Source organism: Zea mays, chromosome 6 (genome assembly GCF_902167145.1).
Source record: "Zea mays cultivar B73 chromosome 6, Zm-B73-REFERENCE-NAM-5.0, whole genome shotgun sequence".
Lineage (NCBI taxonomy): Eukaryota > Viridiplantae > Streptophyta > Magnoliopsida > Poales > Poaceae > Zea > Zea mays.
The window spans coordinates 112,795,944-112,814,637 of NC_050101.1; positions in this window are offsets into that span (position 1 = coordinate 112,795,944).

The window sequence follows — 18,694 nt, forward strand, 5'->3', positions numbered from 1 at the left end:
GGCCCTGGGGCTGCTTGTCCTTCCGGAAGATGGCCTCAACCGCCTCCTGGCCAGAGGCGAACTTGGTGGCGATGTCCATCAGCTCGCTCGCCCTGGTGGGGGTCTTGCGACCCAGCTTGCTCACCAGGTCGCGGCAGGTGGTGCTGGCGAGGAACACGCCGATGACATCCGAGTCGGTGACGTTGGGCAGCTCGGTGCGCTGCTTCGAGAATCACCGGATGTAGTCCCGGAGAGACTCTCCCGGCTGCTGGCGGCAGCTTCGGAGATCCCAGGAGTTCCTAGGGCGCACGTACGTGCCCTAGAAGTTGCCGACGAAGGCTTGGACCAGGTCGTCCCAGTTGGAGATCTGCCCCGGAGGCAGGTGCTCCAGCCAGGCTCGAGCGGTGTCGGAGAGGAACAGGGGGAGGTTGCGGATGATGAGGTTGTCATCGTCCGTTCCACCCAGGTGGCAGGCCAGCCGGTAGTCTGTGAGCCACAGTTCCGGCCTCGTCTCCCCCTAGTACTTTGTGATAGTAGTCGGGGTTCGGAACCGGGTCGGGAACGGCGCCCGTCGTATGGCCCGGCTGAAAACCTGCGGACCAGGTGGTTCGGGCGAGGGACTCTGATCCTCCCCGCTGTCATAGCGTCCCCCACGCCTGGGGTGGTAGCCTCGGCGCACCCTCTCGTCGAGGTGGGTTCGATGGTTGCGGTGGTGGTGCTCGTTGCCGAGGCGACCCGGGGTCGCAGGCGCTGTGTTGCGCGTGCGCCCGGTGTGGACCGAGGCTTCCCGCATGAATCGGGAAGTCGCAGCGCGATGCTCCGAGGGGTACCCCTGCCTTCGGGAGGCAGAGCTTTCAGCCCGTCGGACCGCGGCGTCCTCTAGGAGATTCTTGAGCTCTCCCTGGATACGCCACCCTTCGGTGGTTGATGGTTCCGGCATCGCGCGGAGTAGTATCGCTGCCGCAGCCAGGTTCTGGCCGACCCCACTAGAAGCCGGTGGCGGCCTTGCCCTGACGTCGTCGGCAATGCGGTGCTGGATGCCCTGGGGTAGATGACGCGCTTCTCCGGCCGGAGCTTGGCCTGCCCATTCCTGCCCGATGTCCCGGCGGAACGGCTCAAGTGTTCCTGCTCCCTCGTCGAGCCTGGCCTGCATCTCGCGGATTTGCTCGAGCTGTGCGTCCTGACCCCCCGCAGGGACTGGGACCACAGCTAGCTCCTGAAGGATATCAACGCGAGGCGCAGGCCTAGGGGGATCACCGTTCTCCGGTATACCAAGATGGTTGCCTTCGCCGGGACCCCCTAGATCGACGTGGAAACATTCACGACTTGGGCCGCAGTCCTCGTTGCCGAAGCTGTGGCTACCGTCGGAACAGTCGTAAAGGCAGTAGTCGCATGCGGTCATGAAGTCCCACATGGCACTGGGGTTACCGAGTCCGGAGAAATCCCAACAAAAGTCGGGCTCGACATCTTCCTCGGAACCCGAGGGTCCGTAGGTCGAGACGGCCGTCAGCCGGTCCCAGGGTGACCGCATACGATACCCCGGAGGGTTTGAACATGCCTTTATTAAAGCGTCCACCAAAGCGGGGTCGCTTGGTGGGTCGCAGCTGGATCTAAAAGGCACGAGATGGGAACCGGTCGGTACCTCTTGGTCGACGGGCGGTGACGAAGTCGCATCGGGGGCGGACTGCACCGTCGTCTCAGGTATGAGGGCGACGCTCAGCAAGTCCTTCGCGAGCGTGCTGGCGTCGTTTGTCCGCTTGGAGTTGGCGTGTTGCGGGGAAACGGCGCTCGTCTTCGTCTCAGACGCGAGGTCGACGCCCAACGTGTCCCTCGTTGGGGCGCCGGCGCCGTCGACTTGCTCGACAGCCGACGAGGTGCCGCCTCCTGCTTGGCCTTGGTTGCCCCGCCTCCTCCTCCGTCGGCGGGGCAGGCGACGGGACAAACCCGAATGTTGTTCTTCCGCCACGTGGGGAAGACGTCGTTGATTCCGCCGCCGGCGGGCGGGTTGTCGGCCGCCATTGTCGCTGTCGCGCGGCGGAGGAAGGAGTATCATGTCGTAGCTGCCGTCGAGTGACATGAACTCAAGACTCCCGAAACGGAGCACCGTCCCAGGCTGGAAAGGTTGCTGGAGACTACCCATCTGGAGCTTGACGGGAAGCTGTTCGTCAACACGCAGCAGGCCCCTACCTGGCGCGCCAACTGTCGGCGTTTCGACCCCGGGGGGTCCCTGGACCGACGAGTAAACTGTCGCCGCGTGCCCCAGCCCAGATGGGTCGGCGCGAGACGGAGCACGAAGGGGTGAAGCTAGAGGGAGACAGGTGTAAAAAGGGGAAACCCGCGACCTTCGTGTTGTCCCGCGCCCAGGTCGGGTGCGCTTGCAGTAGGGGGTTACAAGCGTCCGCGTGGAGGGAGCGAGAGGCGTGCACGCGCCGTCCCGTCCTCTTCCGCGCGGCCAACCTTCTCATAAGAGAGCCCTGGGCCTTCCTTTTATAGGCGTAAGGAGAGGGTACAAGTGTACAATGGGGAGTGTAGCAATGTGCTAACGTGTCTAGCAGAGAGGAGCTAGCGCCCTAAGTACATGCCGTCGTGGCAGCTAGAGAGGTTTTGGCACCCTGTTCATGTGATGTCGTGGCCGTCGGAGGAGTGTTGGAGCCTTGCGGAAGGACAGCTGTCGGGGCTGTCGAGTCCTTGCTGACGTCTCCTTGCTTCCGTAAGGGGCTGAGAGCCGTCGTCGTCATGGAGCATGCGGGGCGCCATCATTATTGGTTTACCGGGGAGAGCCAGATGGGACGCCGGTCTTGTTCCCAGTAGCCTGAGCTAGCTAGGGGTAGGGTAATGATGGCCCCTCCTGTGACGTGGTCGGTCTGAGCCCTGGGTCGGGCTAGGCGGAGGCTCCTCCGAGGTCGGGGTCGAGTCTGTCTTCCGAGGTCAAGGTCGAGTCCGAGCCCCGGGTCGGGTGAGGCGGAGACCGTCGTCTGGGGCCGAGGCCGAGTCCGAGCCCTGGGGTCGGGCGAGGCGGAGTTCGTCGTCTTCCGGGGCCGAGCCCGAGTCCGAGCCCTAGGGTCGGGCGAGGCGGAGTTCGTCGTTTTCTGGGCCGAGCCCGAGTCCGAGCCCTGGGGTCGGGCGAGGCGGAGCTTCCTATGGCGCCCGAGGCCGGATTTGGCTGCTGTCAGCCTCACTCTGTCGAGCGGCATAGCAGTCAGAGCGATGCAGGCGGCGCTGTCTTCTTGTCAGGTCGGTCAGTGGAGCGGCGAAGTGACTGCGGTCACTTCGGCTCTGTCGACTGATGAGCGTGGGTCAGGATAAGGTGTCAGGCCATCCTTGCATTAAATGCTCCTGCGATACGGTCGGTCGGCGTGGCGATCTGTCCAAGGTTGCTTCTTGGCGAAGACTGGGCCTCGGGCGAGCCGAAGGTGTGTCCGTTGCTTGAGGAGGCCCTCGGGCGAGACGTAAATCCTCCGGGGTCGGATGCCCTTGCCCGAGGCTGGGCTCGGGCGAGGCGAGATCGTGTCCCTTGAGTGGACCGAGCCTTGACTTAATCGCACTCATCATGCCTTTGCAGCTTTGTGCTGTTAGGAAGTTACCAGCTGAGATTAGGAGTCTTGGGCGTACCCCTAATTATGGTCCCCGACAGCTAACAATAAGAAATGGGCACATTGGATGAGCTAGTAGGCACGTGCTACTCCATTGCACTCTTGCACCCCCTTCGATTTTTCATGGTTGACCACATGCCCACATATAATGCCAAAGGCCGTCCTTCGTTAGCTATATAATCCCCATGCATCCCCGTACAGAGCCTTAGCCTCTTGCTGTCTGTCCGTCAGCCTGTCCCCTTCACGTCTTTCGTGTCCACTTCTACTTGCCTCCATCACCGTCATCCAAATATATATACACTACTAACCCTTCCTTCCATTGATCGATCCCCCATCCCATTCCCACATGGCCGCCGCGAGCTTCGACGTCGCCGCCGCTGGGGCGGCCGGACGGAACCTAGGCGTGCACGCCGCGTCGCGCAAGATCGGCAAGCACGGGCAACAAGAGCGGAAGCCGGTCATCATCTACATGGTGTCCCCCAAGGTCATCCACGTGGAGGCCCACGAGTTCCTGCCGCTCGTGCAGCGACTCACCGGCCCGGAAGCCGGCCGCGGCGACAAGACGAAGAAGAGCAGCAGCAGGCCGTCGACCTCCGCCGGAGGAGGGCGACGCGGCGCCGGCGCCGGGGTGGAGGAACCGTCGTCGGAAGGCGCGCGCAACAGGGCCAAGGCGGCGGCGCCGCCGGTGCGCGTGAGGGCGCGCGCCCTGAACCGGCCGGCCGGCGGCCCGGCCGTCTCCGTGTCCGTGACGGCGGCCACGCGGCAGCAGCAGCAGCAGCCCGCGTCGCCGTCGGGGCTCATGTTCCACGACCTCAGCCCGCTCCGCGGCGCCGCGCTCAAGGGTGAGCAGCACCAGCTCCCCCTGCAGGTGTCGCCCGGGTGGCTGCACCACGTCGGCGACCACTTCCTCGGCCATGGCGCGGCGGCCACGCTCGGCTCGCCGTCTGCCAGCTTCCTCGACATCTTCGGGCCGCTGTCCTCGCAGCAGCAGTGACCAGACCAGACCGAACCGGTGAGTGGTGTGGTGCCACGGCGTGTATATATGCGTGCTCACACGACTTGCTGGCCACTCGGCATGCGTTAGGGTTTCTTGCATGCGCCGTGTTTGCATGCATGAGCATGATGCGTGCATGGCATCGACAGGACAGGACGATAGATTCGAGCTCGAGACCGACCATCTTCGCTTAAATTTGGTTAGGCTAGCTAGCTGCAGTCCAGGAACTGTGCAGTGTAGGTTTTTAATTTTCCGGTTCTTCCTGGCCGTAGCTTCGATCCAGTCACTCGATCACTTCACAACATCGATCAGGAGAGACAACAGAGATGAAGAGATGGAATTGGAAACGAGCTAAGGTACCAAGGGGATTATATGTGTTTATTTTCAGTTTCAACGTGTGTATTTTTTTCCTATGCAAGCTATTAGCTAGGATTTGTTTTGGTTTTTGCGCGGTCACTACTACTAGTTGTTGTACAATAATAATGTATCTAGGTACAGTACTGTTTAGTACACTGCTCGTGGAATTGATTTATTTTATTGATTCGTTTTAGTGGTGTGCAAGTTAATTAACCAACCCACACAGCTTGCTAGTAGCTTGTAGCTAGCTAGTGCAATCTGCAATGTAGTATATGTACGATGATGCTGTACTGCAGGCCGCAGAAGCATATTCTATCTTCATTTCATCTGTCATGCATGCATGGACACCACTTCTGAGTTCCGATCAAAACTGTGTGATTGTGTATTGCAGATTTGCAGGAGACTTCATATCATAACTCTGTTCGTCTCTACCTTTGAGCTGGATCGATATAGTAGTTGAATGGTGTCTTTTAAATCAGGGGGGTCGCCCCGCACGTATATATTTATATTATTTTGTCTGTGCAAACTGCGATGGGCCGGGTATATATATTCTGACACGTGCTCCTAACTCCTAATTAATAGAGTATGTAAAATAGGAGACGTGAAATTATAGATGTCACTATTTGCAGAGAGAAGTTTGAAAAGTAGAATGAGATAAGAGGATTGTATAATAAATCTGCTGAAGATAGACTAAACCGAGGCGTCGAATTGGCCACGAAACGGAAACTAATTAACTAGGCTTATGCATCCCTTAATTGTGCTGGCTCTCATTGCATGTCGAAAGCCAATGGCATTTTTTGTTTGTAGCTCTGGTTTTCCCTAACGATTTTGCAATGGAGATTATATTTTGCACCATTATAGTAAAGCTCCAAAATAAAATAATGGCCAGTTTAGAAACCACATTTTCCCATGGTATTTTCATTTTACCAAGGAAAATTAGTTCATTTTCCTTTAGAAAAATAAAAATTCTTTAGGAAAATAGGTTCTCAAACTAGCTCTAAAATTGTTAGTACACATTATTAAGTATAATGTCGTTTCGTTCACATATTTACGTAACGTGATAGGATAACTAATAACGATAAACTATATTTTTTTAAGTTTAACTGTGATTAGATATCACATTAGAAACTGATACAAATATATTTAAAATTATTACCATAATGATATTCGAGTCTGAATCATTACTATTGCTATTTACGTTATGGTGTGGGAGGTCCCGAGATAAAAAATCTGAGAATGCCTCATATTTTTTTTACTTAATTCTGCCGCTGCCTGCAACCACACCTCACCACTACCCATTGTTTTTGTAAGCACCGCAACCGCCCATTTCGTATAGACATAAATAACTTTGGTCCCAGAACACGTATTATATTATTTGACGGATATAGAATATGCACTAAGGTTTTCAATTTTTGCCAGGCCGACTGCCTTTTGTTTAAAGCCGGAGCTGCATCCGTCATTGTTAGTGCAAGGCTTTAGAAGAAGGATCCCAAAAAAGAGAGAGAGAAAGAAAAACCTACACGATTATATTGTAGAACACAATTCACAATCCAATTCTAAAACTTGTTCTAATCACGTCATTGTATCTCTCTTGACATTAATTCTGAAGATAAATAATTAACAAAGTCAAGCCACAGTTGCCTACGTGTGTATTGCTTTATTGGTTTCAATTCTCGTCACTTAATATTAAACTCCATATTACGCCTGGAGTCTACGCTTTTTTCATACCCGTACTGGCTCCTGTTTGCGTACCGCTTATCACTGATTTTTAAATTTCTAGTTTTTTTCCCAAAAGATTTATACATTTAGACTCTTGTATCTTTTGATTTTATCTGTGGACCTTGTGTTTGGCGTTGTGGGTCATGACGTTCAACTATCAAATCTCGGCGTTATTGACAATCACTACATAAACTCTAATGATTTCCGTCGACCAGGATAATTTCCGTCGGCGACCTAGCAGCCGACGGGCATTATATTAATTCTTGTTGTCAAGTCACAAGTTGACGGGGATTATATTAATTCTCGTCGGTCAAGTCACAAGCCGACGGGGATTATATTAACTCTCGTTGGCCAATGCATAAGTCGACGGGAATTAACTTTCTGGCCGATGGGATTAAACATTTATGAGCCATGTCGCGCAAGCGCGAGCTCATTTCTTCTCCGTTCACTCCTTCTCAAACCGCCGAGCTCGACGCCGCCGCCCCCAACCCCTGCCTGAGCGCCGCCCCCGAGCTCCACGTACCCCGAGCGCGTTCCCTCCTCCTGGTGGCGGTAGCGGTCAAAGCTCTAACCACCCAAGTGGTGGTTATCTCTAAATATGGTGCTATGTCGTATTTGTTTCTTAACTCGTGCACGCTATGTTTTTCGTGAACTAAACACTTTAACTTATCTTGTTGTTCCTATTTGAAATGTTTGTGTAAACTATGTTGGTAATGTGAAGTTTGTGATGCGTGAATTGATTGTCAATGTATGTGTTTGTAATATGTCTGTTCTGTGTGATGATATATATGTTATGTGTGCAATTGTGGAGAAATAATGACCTCATTTGGTGCTGGTTTTGCAGCAGCATAGGTTAATCCCCGTCGGCTATGGTCAAACCGACGGGGATTAACAATTAATGCCCGTCGACCCAGTAACTCCAGTCGGCCACGACTGGCCAACGGGAATTAATTGTTAATCCACGTCAGCTAGTCGTGGCCGATGGGAATTACTGGGCTGACGGGCATTAATTGTTAATTTCCGTCGGTCAGCCATAGCCGGCGGGCATTAATTGTTAATCCCTGTCGATCAGTCGTGGCCGACGAGAATTAACCATATACCGACGGTAATAAGCGTATCCCGATAACTGATGCCCGTCGGCTTAGGGCCGACGGGAATTAAGTGGATTTCTGTAGTGAATGGTATCGAGATATGTAGTGTGTCTATGAATGTAGCGTTGAGACGTGCCAACTTTCTTAGGTAGTGCTTGGTTCCGGAGCTAGTTGGGATAGAACGGCTTCGTCCCTGAGAGTGGCTTCATCGGGGAGTTTTTGAGAGCCAAATGGTTCAACATTTGACCATAATTTTCCATTTTTTTATAATCATTACATTTTATATAGAATCAATCCAATCAACAATAAATCAGAAATAATTCGGCTCTATTCCACAATACTTCGGAACCAAACGTTACCTTATTCTCTCTCACGCACTTACATGACCCCACAAGCTCTCGTCCTCGTCGTTGCCCCCCGCCGCGTCTGTGCACCTCCCCATCACGACTGCTCGACCACCACTCTGCCACACCGGCATTGTTTTGGCTCAGACCACGAGTAACCTACATCACAATGGCATTTGTGATAATATATAATCTAGTTGAGAGTACATTGTACATCGTATTGTTTTGGCTAGGCCCGCCGGAAACCTACATCGCGATAGCCTTTGTGATAATAATACTCTAGTTGAGAGTACAGAAGTGTACATATGGAGTAGATTATCAAGGGAACAAAGGTCTAGGACTAATTGAAGTCTTTATTACTTATTAAGGCCGTAATGATAGCCTGACATTCCCTATTTCGCTATTCTTATTCTTTGTTCTATCTTTCCCACCTTATTGTGTCTTTCTCATTTCCCCTCCCTGCACAGCCTATTCCCATTTTCATTCCCACGTACAACCCACGTCTAGCTAAAATTAAAAAAAAAACACCTCAATTGAAGTCTCTACTACTTATTAAGGCTGCAAGGGTAGCCTGCCATTCCATGTTCTGCCACCATACCATTCTCTGTTCTGCCTTTCTTCCGAATAGCCCTGTCGGGGACCATAATTAGGGGTACCCTCAAGGCTCCTAATTCTCAGCTGGTAACCCCCATCAGCATAAAGCTGCAAAGGCCTGATGGGTGCGATTAAGTCAGGGATCAGCCCATTCGAGAGACTCGATCACGCCTCGCCCGAGCCTAGCCTCGGACAAGGGCAGCCGACCCCGGAGGATTTCCGTCTCGCCCGAGGCCCCCCTCCAGCGGCGAATATATTTCCGGCTCGCCCGAGGCCCTGTCTTCGCCAAGAAGCAACCCTGACCCAATCGCCGCACCGACTAACCAAATCGCAGGAGCATTTAATGCAAAGGTGGCCTGACACCTTTATCCTGACGCGCGCGCCCCGGCCGGCAGAGCCGAAGTGACCGCCGTCACTTTGCCGCTCCACTAACCGGCCTGACAGAAGGACAGCGCCGACTGCGCCACTCCGACTGCGGTGCCACTTGACAGAGTGAGACTGACAGACAGTCAGGCCCGGCCGAAGGCACCATAGGAAGCTCCGCTTCGCCCGACCCAGGGCTCGGACTCGGGCTAAATCCCGGAAGACGGCGAACTCCGCTCCGCCCGACCCAGGGCTCGGACTCGGGCTAAGTCCCGGAAGACGGCGAATTCCGCTCCACCCGACCCAGGGCTCGGACTCGGGCTAAGTCCCGGAAGACGACGAACTCCGCTCAGCCCGACCCAGGGCTCGGACTCGGGCTAAGTCCCGGAAGACGGCGAAGTCCGCTCCGCCCGACCCAGGGCTCGGACTTGGGCTAAGTCCCGGAAGACGACGAACTCCGCTCCGCCCGACCCAAGGCTCGGACTCCGCCCTGGCCTCAGCCGACGGCCTCCACCTCGCCCGACCCAGGGGCTCGGACTCGACCTCGGCCACGGAAGACAGATTCGACCTCGGCTTCGGAGGAGCTTCCACATCGCCCAACCTAGGACGCAGACCAGCCACGTCAACAGGAGGCGCCATCATCACCCTACCCCGAGCTGACTCGGGCCGCAGGGAACAAGACCGGCGTCCCATCTGGCTCGCTCCGCCAGATAGGCAATGATGGCGCCCCGCATACTCTGTGACGACGGTGGCTCTCAGCCCCCTTACGGAAGCAAGAGGACGTCAGCAAGGACTCAACCGCTCCGACAGCTGTCCCTCCGCCAGGCTCCATCGCTCCTTCGACGGCCACGACATCACACCAGCTGGGTGCCAAAATCTCTCCGGCTGCCACGACGGCATGTACTTAGGGCGCTAGCTCTCCTCCGCTAGACACGTAGCACTCTGCTATACCCCCCATTGTACACCTGGATCCTCTCCTTACGCCTATAAAAGGAAGGACCAGGGCCTTCTTAGAAAAGGTTGGCCGCGCGGGGACGAGGACGAGACAGGCGCTCGCTTGAGGCCGCTCGCTCCCTCTCCCGCGTGGACGCTTGTAACCCCCTACTGCAAGCGCACCCGACCTGGGCGCGGGACGAACACGAAGGCCGCGGGATTCCCACCTCTCTCACGCCGGTCTCCGGCCGCCTCACTTTCCCCCCTTCGCGCTCGCCCTCGCGCTCGACCCATCTGGGCTGGGGCACGCGGCGACATTCACTCGTCGGCTCAGGGACCCCCCGGTCTCGAAACGCCGACAAGCCCACACATAGCTAAAATTAAAAAAGACACATGGCCTCAAGGAGATTCGAAGTCATGACCCCCTCAAGTAAATGCGAGTAGTAGCTACCACTAAACCACATGTGTGTTTATGTCTACATCTATGACAGGAAACACATCTACAACATCTCTCCCCAAGCCCACATGCTACCCTTGCATAATGCGCAGTAGTAGATAAGTATCACTGAGATTTTTGAATGGAATTAGTAGTATTTAAAGAAGAGCCTTGCATGCAATTTCTTTTCTTTGAATAATGGTTTCAACTTAAATTTCTTTTCTTTTGCATGCGTGGCATTTATTCTCCGTAATATTTTTTCCATGTGTCTAAGTTGTGAGTCATTTTCATAAACCAACGCCAAGGATGGATCCATGTTTCTTACTTGGAAACCCAGAACAAACACCACTAGCAGGAGGCACTCGCGTTAGCGTCGCTCATCGACGACGAGAAGAATCTTGGTGACTGCCAGTTCGACCTCTAGAAGTAGTCCTATGTGGTCTCATGCGCCGCTGTAGATGACAAGCTCCAACGCAGTCGCCGCTTGGACGCGGTACAGAGCAGCTTCACCATGTTGTCTATCGTCAAGCAGGGGGACCTCATGATCGTCGCCAACGTCGGCGACTTTCGAGTTGTTCTGGGCACCGCATCCGACGATGGCATCATCACACCGTCCAGCTCATCATCCACCTAAAGCCCAACCTGCCACGTAAGTCGCTACTAACCTGCCATGAATTCTTGTGCGCTGGGAACGACAATCGTTGCTGACGTTGTGTGAGTGTCCTCGAACATCATGCATAGGAGTAGCGCATGCGGTGGTGCAACTGCCAGGTGTACTATTACCTCACTGATGAGCCTAGGGTGCACTTTGTCTGACAGCCCAGCCAAGTGTCATCGAGACTCGCCATGTCACGCGTGTTTGACGACTACTATATTAAGGATTGTGGCGTCATCTCAGCACCGAAGGTGACGCAGAGGAGGACCGGAAGCAATGACTAGTTCGTCATCATCACCGTCGTCGAGGTAGCTTTTGTGCCGGCCTGCCTTTAATTCTCTTTGCAAACACACATGTCGGCGTTTCAGACCCGCGAGGACCGTCAACCGACCAGTAAATTTGTTGCTGCGTGTCCCTGCCCAGATGGGTTGATGCAAGATGGAACACAAGAGGGAAATGAGGCTTATGTTATCTCGCACCAGGGTGCTTGTAGTAGGGGTTACAAGCGTCGCGCGAGGGAGCGAGGGCGAGAACGAGAGAGAGAGTCTCTGCGTGCTGCCTGTCTCGTCTGCCCCGCCTGTCCTCGACGTCCAACGTTGTCAGTGTTGCAATGTGTGTCCGCGACGTGCCTTAGGAAGGCCCTGGACATCCCCTTTTATAGATGCAAGGAGATGTCCAGCTGTACAATGGGGTGTAGCTGCGAGCTAACGTGGCCGTCGGAGAAGCGCCTTGAGCCCTGTACACGAGCTAACGCGGCCGTCGGAGAAGTGCCTTGAGCCCTGTAGAGGCACAGCTATCGGTGTGGCATGGATTCTGCTGACGTTGTCTTGCTTCCGTAGGAGGTTGAGAGCAATCCTACGTCATGGGCACACGCGGGGAACCATCATTACCTGTTACCAGAGTAATCTTAGATGGGACACCGGTCTTGTTCCTTCATAGCCTGAGGCAGCTAGCTAGGAGAAGGGTAATGATGTATCCCCTGTAGCATAGTCGGTCTGAGGCCCAGGTCGGGCGAGGCGAAGACTTCTCTCGAGGTCGAGACTGGGCTCGGGCGGGGTTGTGACTCCTCCCGAGGCTGAGGCCGAGGCCTGGGGTCGGGCGAGGCGGAGATCTTCTTCCGAGGCCGAGGCTGAGGCCGAGGCCTGAGGTCGGGCGAGGCGGAGCTCCTTGTTGCGCCCGAGGCCGAACTCGTGGGAGATCGTGACTCAGTTTTATCCTGGTGGTTGGCACGGTAGCCGGAGCGGGGTGAACGGTGCTGTTTTCCTGTCAGATCGGTCAGTAAAGGGGCGAAGTGACTGTGGTCACTTCGACCTTGCCGACTGAGGCACACATGTCAGGATAAGGTGCCAGGCAATCCCCGCAATAAATGCGCACGCGATACGGTCGGCTGGTAAGGCGATTTGGCCAAAGTCGCTGCACGACAAAGTCTGCCCAAGCTAGGCTCCAGGCGAGCCGAGGGCGCGCTGAAAGGGAAATGTGCCCTTGGGCCATTTCTATGTATTTTGGTGATTGAGTGCCAACACATGTGCTTAATTGGGAATTTATGTACATGGATGAACAAGGTGAAAATCATGAAGTAAAGGTATGTTTCTAAGCCTTAGTACATTGGTTTTGAGTACTAATATGTTTGTCTAAGTGTTAGAAACAGAAAGAAGAAGAATAGAGAAAAGGAGAAGGGACTTGGCTGTGTGCTGCCAAGACCCAGCTCGGTCTGGAGCACCGGACTGTCCGGTGTGCACCGGACAGTGTCCGGTGCGCCAGGCTGGCGCAACTCGAACTGGCCGCTCTCGGGAAATTGGCCGGCGGCGTACGGCTAAAATTCACCGGACTGTCCGGTGTGCACCGGACTGTCCGGTGAGCCAACGGTCGGCCGGGCCAACGGTCGGCCGCGCGATCGGCGCGCGACACGTGGCCGAGCCAACGGTCGGAAGACGGCACCGGACTGTCCGGTGTGCACCGGACATGTCCGGTGCGCCAACAGCGCCAGATCTGCCAACGGTCTGCAACGGTCGTCTTCGCCGTTTAAGGAAACAAATCGGGCACCGGACAGTGTCCGGTGTGCACCGGACTGTCCGGTGCCCCCGACGACAGAAGGCAAGGATGGCCTTCCGGATTTGCTCTCAACGGCTCCTAGCTGCCTTGGGGCTATAAAAGGAGCCCCTAGGCGCATGGAGGAGAGACACAAGCAACCTTTGAGCATTCTTGATCATCCACACTAAGTCTCTGCGCATTTGTTTGTGTTTCTAAGTGATTCGAGCTCTGTTCTAAGTGAGAACTCTGAGATAGTCTTGTGAGCTCGATTCTTGGCCGTGTGTGTGCGCTTTTGCTGTGGATTTGTGTGTGTTGCTTCCCTCCCTTACTCTGTGTTTCATTTGTGATCATATACTTGTAAGGGCAAGAGACTCCAATTTGTGGAGATTCCTTGCAAACGGGATAGTGAAAGGAAAACAAAACACCGTGGTATTCAAGTGGGTCTTTGGACCGCTTGAGAGGGGTTGATTGCAACCCTCGTCCGTTGGGACGCCACAACGTGGAGTAGGCAAGCGTTGGTCTTGGCCGAACCACGGGATAAAACCACTGTGTCACTCTGTGCTTGATTCTCTTGTGGTACTGTGTTTTGTTGAGACTTCACCTTAGCCACTTGGCAATAATCGTGCTAACACTTAACAAGTTTTTGTGGCTTAAGTTTGAAGTTTTTACAGGATCACCTATTCACCCCCCCTCTAGGTGCTCTCAATTGGTATCAGAGCCGTTCTCTTCAAGAAAGGGACTAACCGCCCGAAGAGATGGATCCTAAGGGGAAGGGAATTGTGATCAACGACAAGGAGAAGGAGTCCTTCGTCAACGAGCCAAGGGATGACAAGTCCAATGACTCAGGCTCGGGCCACAAGCGAAGAGATGGGAAGAAGAAGAAGACAAGACGCATCAAGGAGATCGTCTACTACGACAGCGATGAGTCCTCTTCTTCCCAAAAGGACGACGACTACGACAAACAAAGAAAACCGGTTAATTCGAACTTTTCTTTTGATTACTCTCGTATTCCGCAAAGTTCACATTCTCATTTGCTCTCCATTCCACTCGGCAAGCCCCCACACTTTGATGGAGAGGACTACGGATTTTGGAGCCACAAAATGCGTAGTCACCTATTCTCTCTCCATCCTAGTATATGGGAGATTGTAGAGAGTGGAATGCATTTTGATAGTTCGGATAGTCCCATGTTCATTAATGAACAAATTCATAAGAATGCACAAGCTACTACTGTTCTTCTAGCTTCCTTGTGCAGGAATGAATACCATAAGGTGAGCGGCTTGGATAACGCCAAGCAAATCTGGGACACCCTCAAGATTTCTCATGAGGGGAACGACGTCACCTTACTCACCAAGATGGAGTTGGTGGAGGGCGAGCTTGGACGGTTCGCAATGATAAGGGGCGAGGAGCCAACGCAAACATACAATCGGCTCAAGACCCTTATCAACAAGATAAGAAGCTACGGGAGCACGCGATGGACGGACCACGACGTCGTCCGCCTAATGCTAAGGTCATTTACCGTTCTTGATCCTCACTTGGTGAACAATATACGTGAAAATCCCAGGTACACCAAGATGTCGCCCGAAGAAGTTCTTGGGAAATTTGTTAGCGGGCGAATGATGATCAAGGAGGCGAGATATGTGGACGACGCCTTGAATGGTCCGATCAACGAGCCGCAACCTCTCGCTCTCAAGGCAACACGAAGCAAGGAGGCGCTACCTAGCAAGGTGGCACAAATTGAGGCGGCCGGACTCAACGATGAAGAGATGGCTCTCATCATCAAGAGATTCAAGACGGCGCTAAATGGTCGCAAGGGGCAGCCAAGCAAGACCAAGACCAAGGGGAAGCGCTCATGCTTCAAATGCGGTAAGCTTGGTCATTTTATCGCTAACTGTCCCGATAATGAAAGTGACCAGGAAAAGGGGAACAAAAGAGAAAAGAAGAAGCAATACAAGAAGGCAGAGGGCGAGGCGCATCTAGGAAAGGAGTGGGACTCGGATTGCTCCTCCTCCGACTCCGACAACGAAGGACTCGCCGCCACTGCCTTCAACAAATCGGCTCTCTTCCCCAACGAGCGTCTCACATGTCTTATGGCAAGGGAGAAGAAGGTGAGTACTCAAGACTCCACTTATGCTTCTTCTAGTGATAGTGAGTCTAGTGATGATGACATAGATTATTCATGCTTGTTCAAGGGCTTAGATAGATCTAAGATAGATAAAATCAATGAATTGATTGATGCATTGAATGAAAAGGATAGGCTTTTAGAAAAGCAGGAGGATTTATTGTATGATGAACATGATAAATTTGTAGAGGCACAAAAATCATATGCTTTAGAAGTAAAAAGAAATGAAATGCTTTCTTATGAACTATCTACTTGTCATGAAACCATTTCTACTTTACAAGGTGTTAACAATGATTTAAATGCTAAGTTAGAAGTAGCAAATAAATCTAATTCTTGTGTAGAACATGTTAAGATTTGCACTAGGTGTAAGGATTTCGATGTTGATGCCTGTAGTGAACATCTAGTTTTAATTTCCAAATTAAATAAGGAAGTGGCTAGTCTTAATGCCCAACTTAAGACTAGCAAGAATGAAGTTGATAAAATAAAATTTGCAAGGGATGCCTATACGGTTGGTAGACACCCCTCAATTAAGGATGGTCTTGGCTTCAAGAGAGAGGCCAAGAACTTAACAAGCCATAAGGCTCCCATCTTCGTCAAGGAGAAAGGGAAGGCCCCTATGGCTAGTAATGCTAAAAAGAACCATGCTTTTATGTATTATGATAGGAGAAATGCTAGAAATGCTTATAATGATTTTGATTCACATGTTTATGATTCTCATGCCATGTTTGCCTCTAGTTCTTCTTATAAGCATGATAGGGATATGCCTAGGAGAAATATTGCTCATGTGCCTAGAAAGAATGTTATTCATGCTCCTAGGAAAGTAGTGAATGAACCTTCTATAATTTATTGTGCTTTAAACACTTCCTTTGCTATTTGTAGAAAGGATAGGAAAATAGTTGCTAGGAAGTTAGGGGCAAAATGCAAGGGAGACAGGACTTGCATTTGGGTCCCTAAGGACATTTGTGCTAACCTTGCAGGACCCAACATGAGTTGGGTACCTAAGACCCAAGCCTAAATTTGCCTTGCAGGTTTATGCATCCGGGGGTTCAAGCTGGATTATTGACAGCGGATGCACAAACCATATGACGGGGGAGAAGAAGATGTTCACCTCCTACGTCAAAAATAAGGATTCCCAAGATTCAATTATATTCGGTGATGGGAATCAAGGCAAGGTAAAAGGGCTAGGTAAAATTGCAATTTCTAATGAGCATTCTATATCAAATGTATTCTTAGTGGAGAGTCTTGGATATAATTTGCTATCTGTCAGTCAATTATGTCAAATGGGATATAATTGTTTATTTACAAATGTAGATGTGTCTGTCTTTAGAAGAAGTGATGGTTCACTAGCTTTTAAGGGTGTATTAGACGGCAAACTTTATTTAGTTGATTTTGCAAAAGAAGAGGCCGGTCTAGATGCATGCTTAATGGCTAAGACTTGCATGGGCTGGCTGTGGCATCGCCGCTTAGCACATGTGGGGATGAAGAACCTCCACAAGCTTCTAAAGGGAGAACATGTGATAGGTCTAACCAATGTTCATTTCGAAAAAGATAGACCTTGTGCAGCTTGTCAAGCAGGGAAACAGGTGGGAGGAGCGCATCACAGCAAGAATGTGATGACCACTTCAAGACCTCTGGAGCTGCTGCATATGGATCTCTTCGGACCCGTCGCCTATCTAAGCATAGGGGGAAGTAAGTATGGTCTAGTTATTGTTGATGACTTTTCCCGCTTCACTTGGGTGTTCTTTTTGCAGGATAAGTCTGAAACCCAAGGGACCCTCAAGCGCTTCCTCAGGAGGGCTCAAAATGAGTTTGAGCTCAAAGTGAAAAAGATAAGAAGCGACAACGGGTCCGAGTTCAAGAACCTTCAAGTGGAGGAGTTCCTTGAAGAGGAAGGGATCAAGCACGAGTTCTCCGCTCCCTACACACCACAGCAAAATGGTGTGGTAGAGAGGAAGAACAGGACGCTCATCGACATGGCGAGGACGATGCTAGGAGAGTTCAAGACCCCCGAGTGCTTTTGGACGGAAGCCGTGAACACGGCGTGCCACGCCATCAACAGGGTCTACCTTCATCGCCTCCTCAAGAAGACGTCGTATGAGCTACTAACCGGTAACAAACCCAATGTATCGTACTTTCGTGTATTTGGGAGTAAATGCTACATTCTAGTAAAGAAGGGTAGAAATTCTAAGTTTGCTCCCAAAGCTGTAGAAGGGTTTTTATTAGGTTATGACTCAAATACAAAGGCGTATAGAGTCTTCAACAAATCATCGGGTTTGGTTGAAGTCTCTAGCGACGTTGTATTTGATGAGACTAATGGCTCTCCAAGAGAGCAAGTTGTTGATTGTGATGATGTAGATGAAGAAGATGTTCCAACGGCCGCTATACGGACCATGGCGATTGGAGAAGTACGGCCACAGGAACAAGATGAACGAGATCAACCTTCTTCCTCAACTATGGTGCATCCCCCAACCAAAGATGACGAACAGGTACCTCAAGTGGAGGCGCTTGATCAAGGGGGAACACAAGATAATCAAGTGATGGAGGAAGAAGTGCAACCGGCACCTCCAACCCAAGTTCGAGCAATGATTCAAAGGGATCATCCCGTCGACCAAATTCTGGGTGACATTAGCAAGGGAGTAACTACTCGATCTCGATTAGTTAATTTTTGTGAGCATTACTCCTTTGTCTCTTCTATTGAGCCTTTCAGGGTAGAAGAGGCCTTGCTAGATCCGGACTGGGTGTTGGCCATGCAAGAGGAGTTAAACAATTTCAAGCGCAATGAAGTTTGGACACTGGTGCCTCGTCCGAAGCAAAATGTTGTGGGAACCAAGTGGGTGTTCCGCAACAAACAGGACGAGCACGGGGTGGTGACGAGAAACAAGGCTCGACTTGTGGCAAAAGGTTATGCCCAAGTCGCAGGTTTGGATTTCGAGGAGACTTTTGCTCCTGTGGCTAGGCTAGAATCAATTCGTATCTTGCTAGCATATGCCGCTCACCATTCTTTCAGGTTGTTTCAAATGGATGTGAAGAGCGCTTTCCTCAACGGGCCAATCAAGGAGGAGGTGTACGTGGAGCAACCCCCTGGCTTCGAGGATGAACGGTACCCCGACCATGTGTGTAAGCTCTCTAAGGCGCTCTATGGACTTAAGCAAGCCCCAAGAGCATGGTATGAATGCCTTAGAGATTTCTTAATTGCTAATGCTTTCAAGGTTGGGAAAGCCGATCCAACTCTTTTTACTAAGACTTGTAATGGTGATTTGTTTGTGTGCCAAATTTATGTCGATGACATAATATTTGGTTCTACTAACCAAAAGTCTTGTGAAGAGTTTAGCAGGGTGATGACGCAGAAATTCGAGATGTCGATGATGGGCGAGTTGAACTACTTCCTTGGGTTCCAAGTGAAGCAACTCAAGGACGGCACCTTCATCTCCCAAACGAAGTACACGCAAGATCTGCTAAAGCGGTTTGGGATGAAGGACGCCAAGC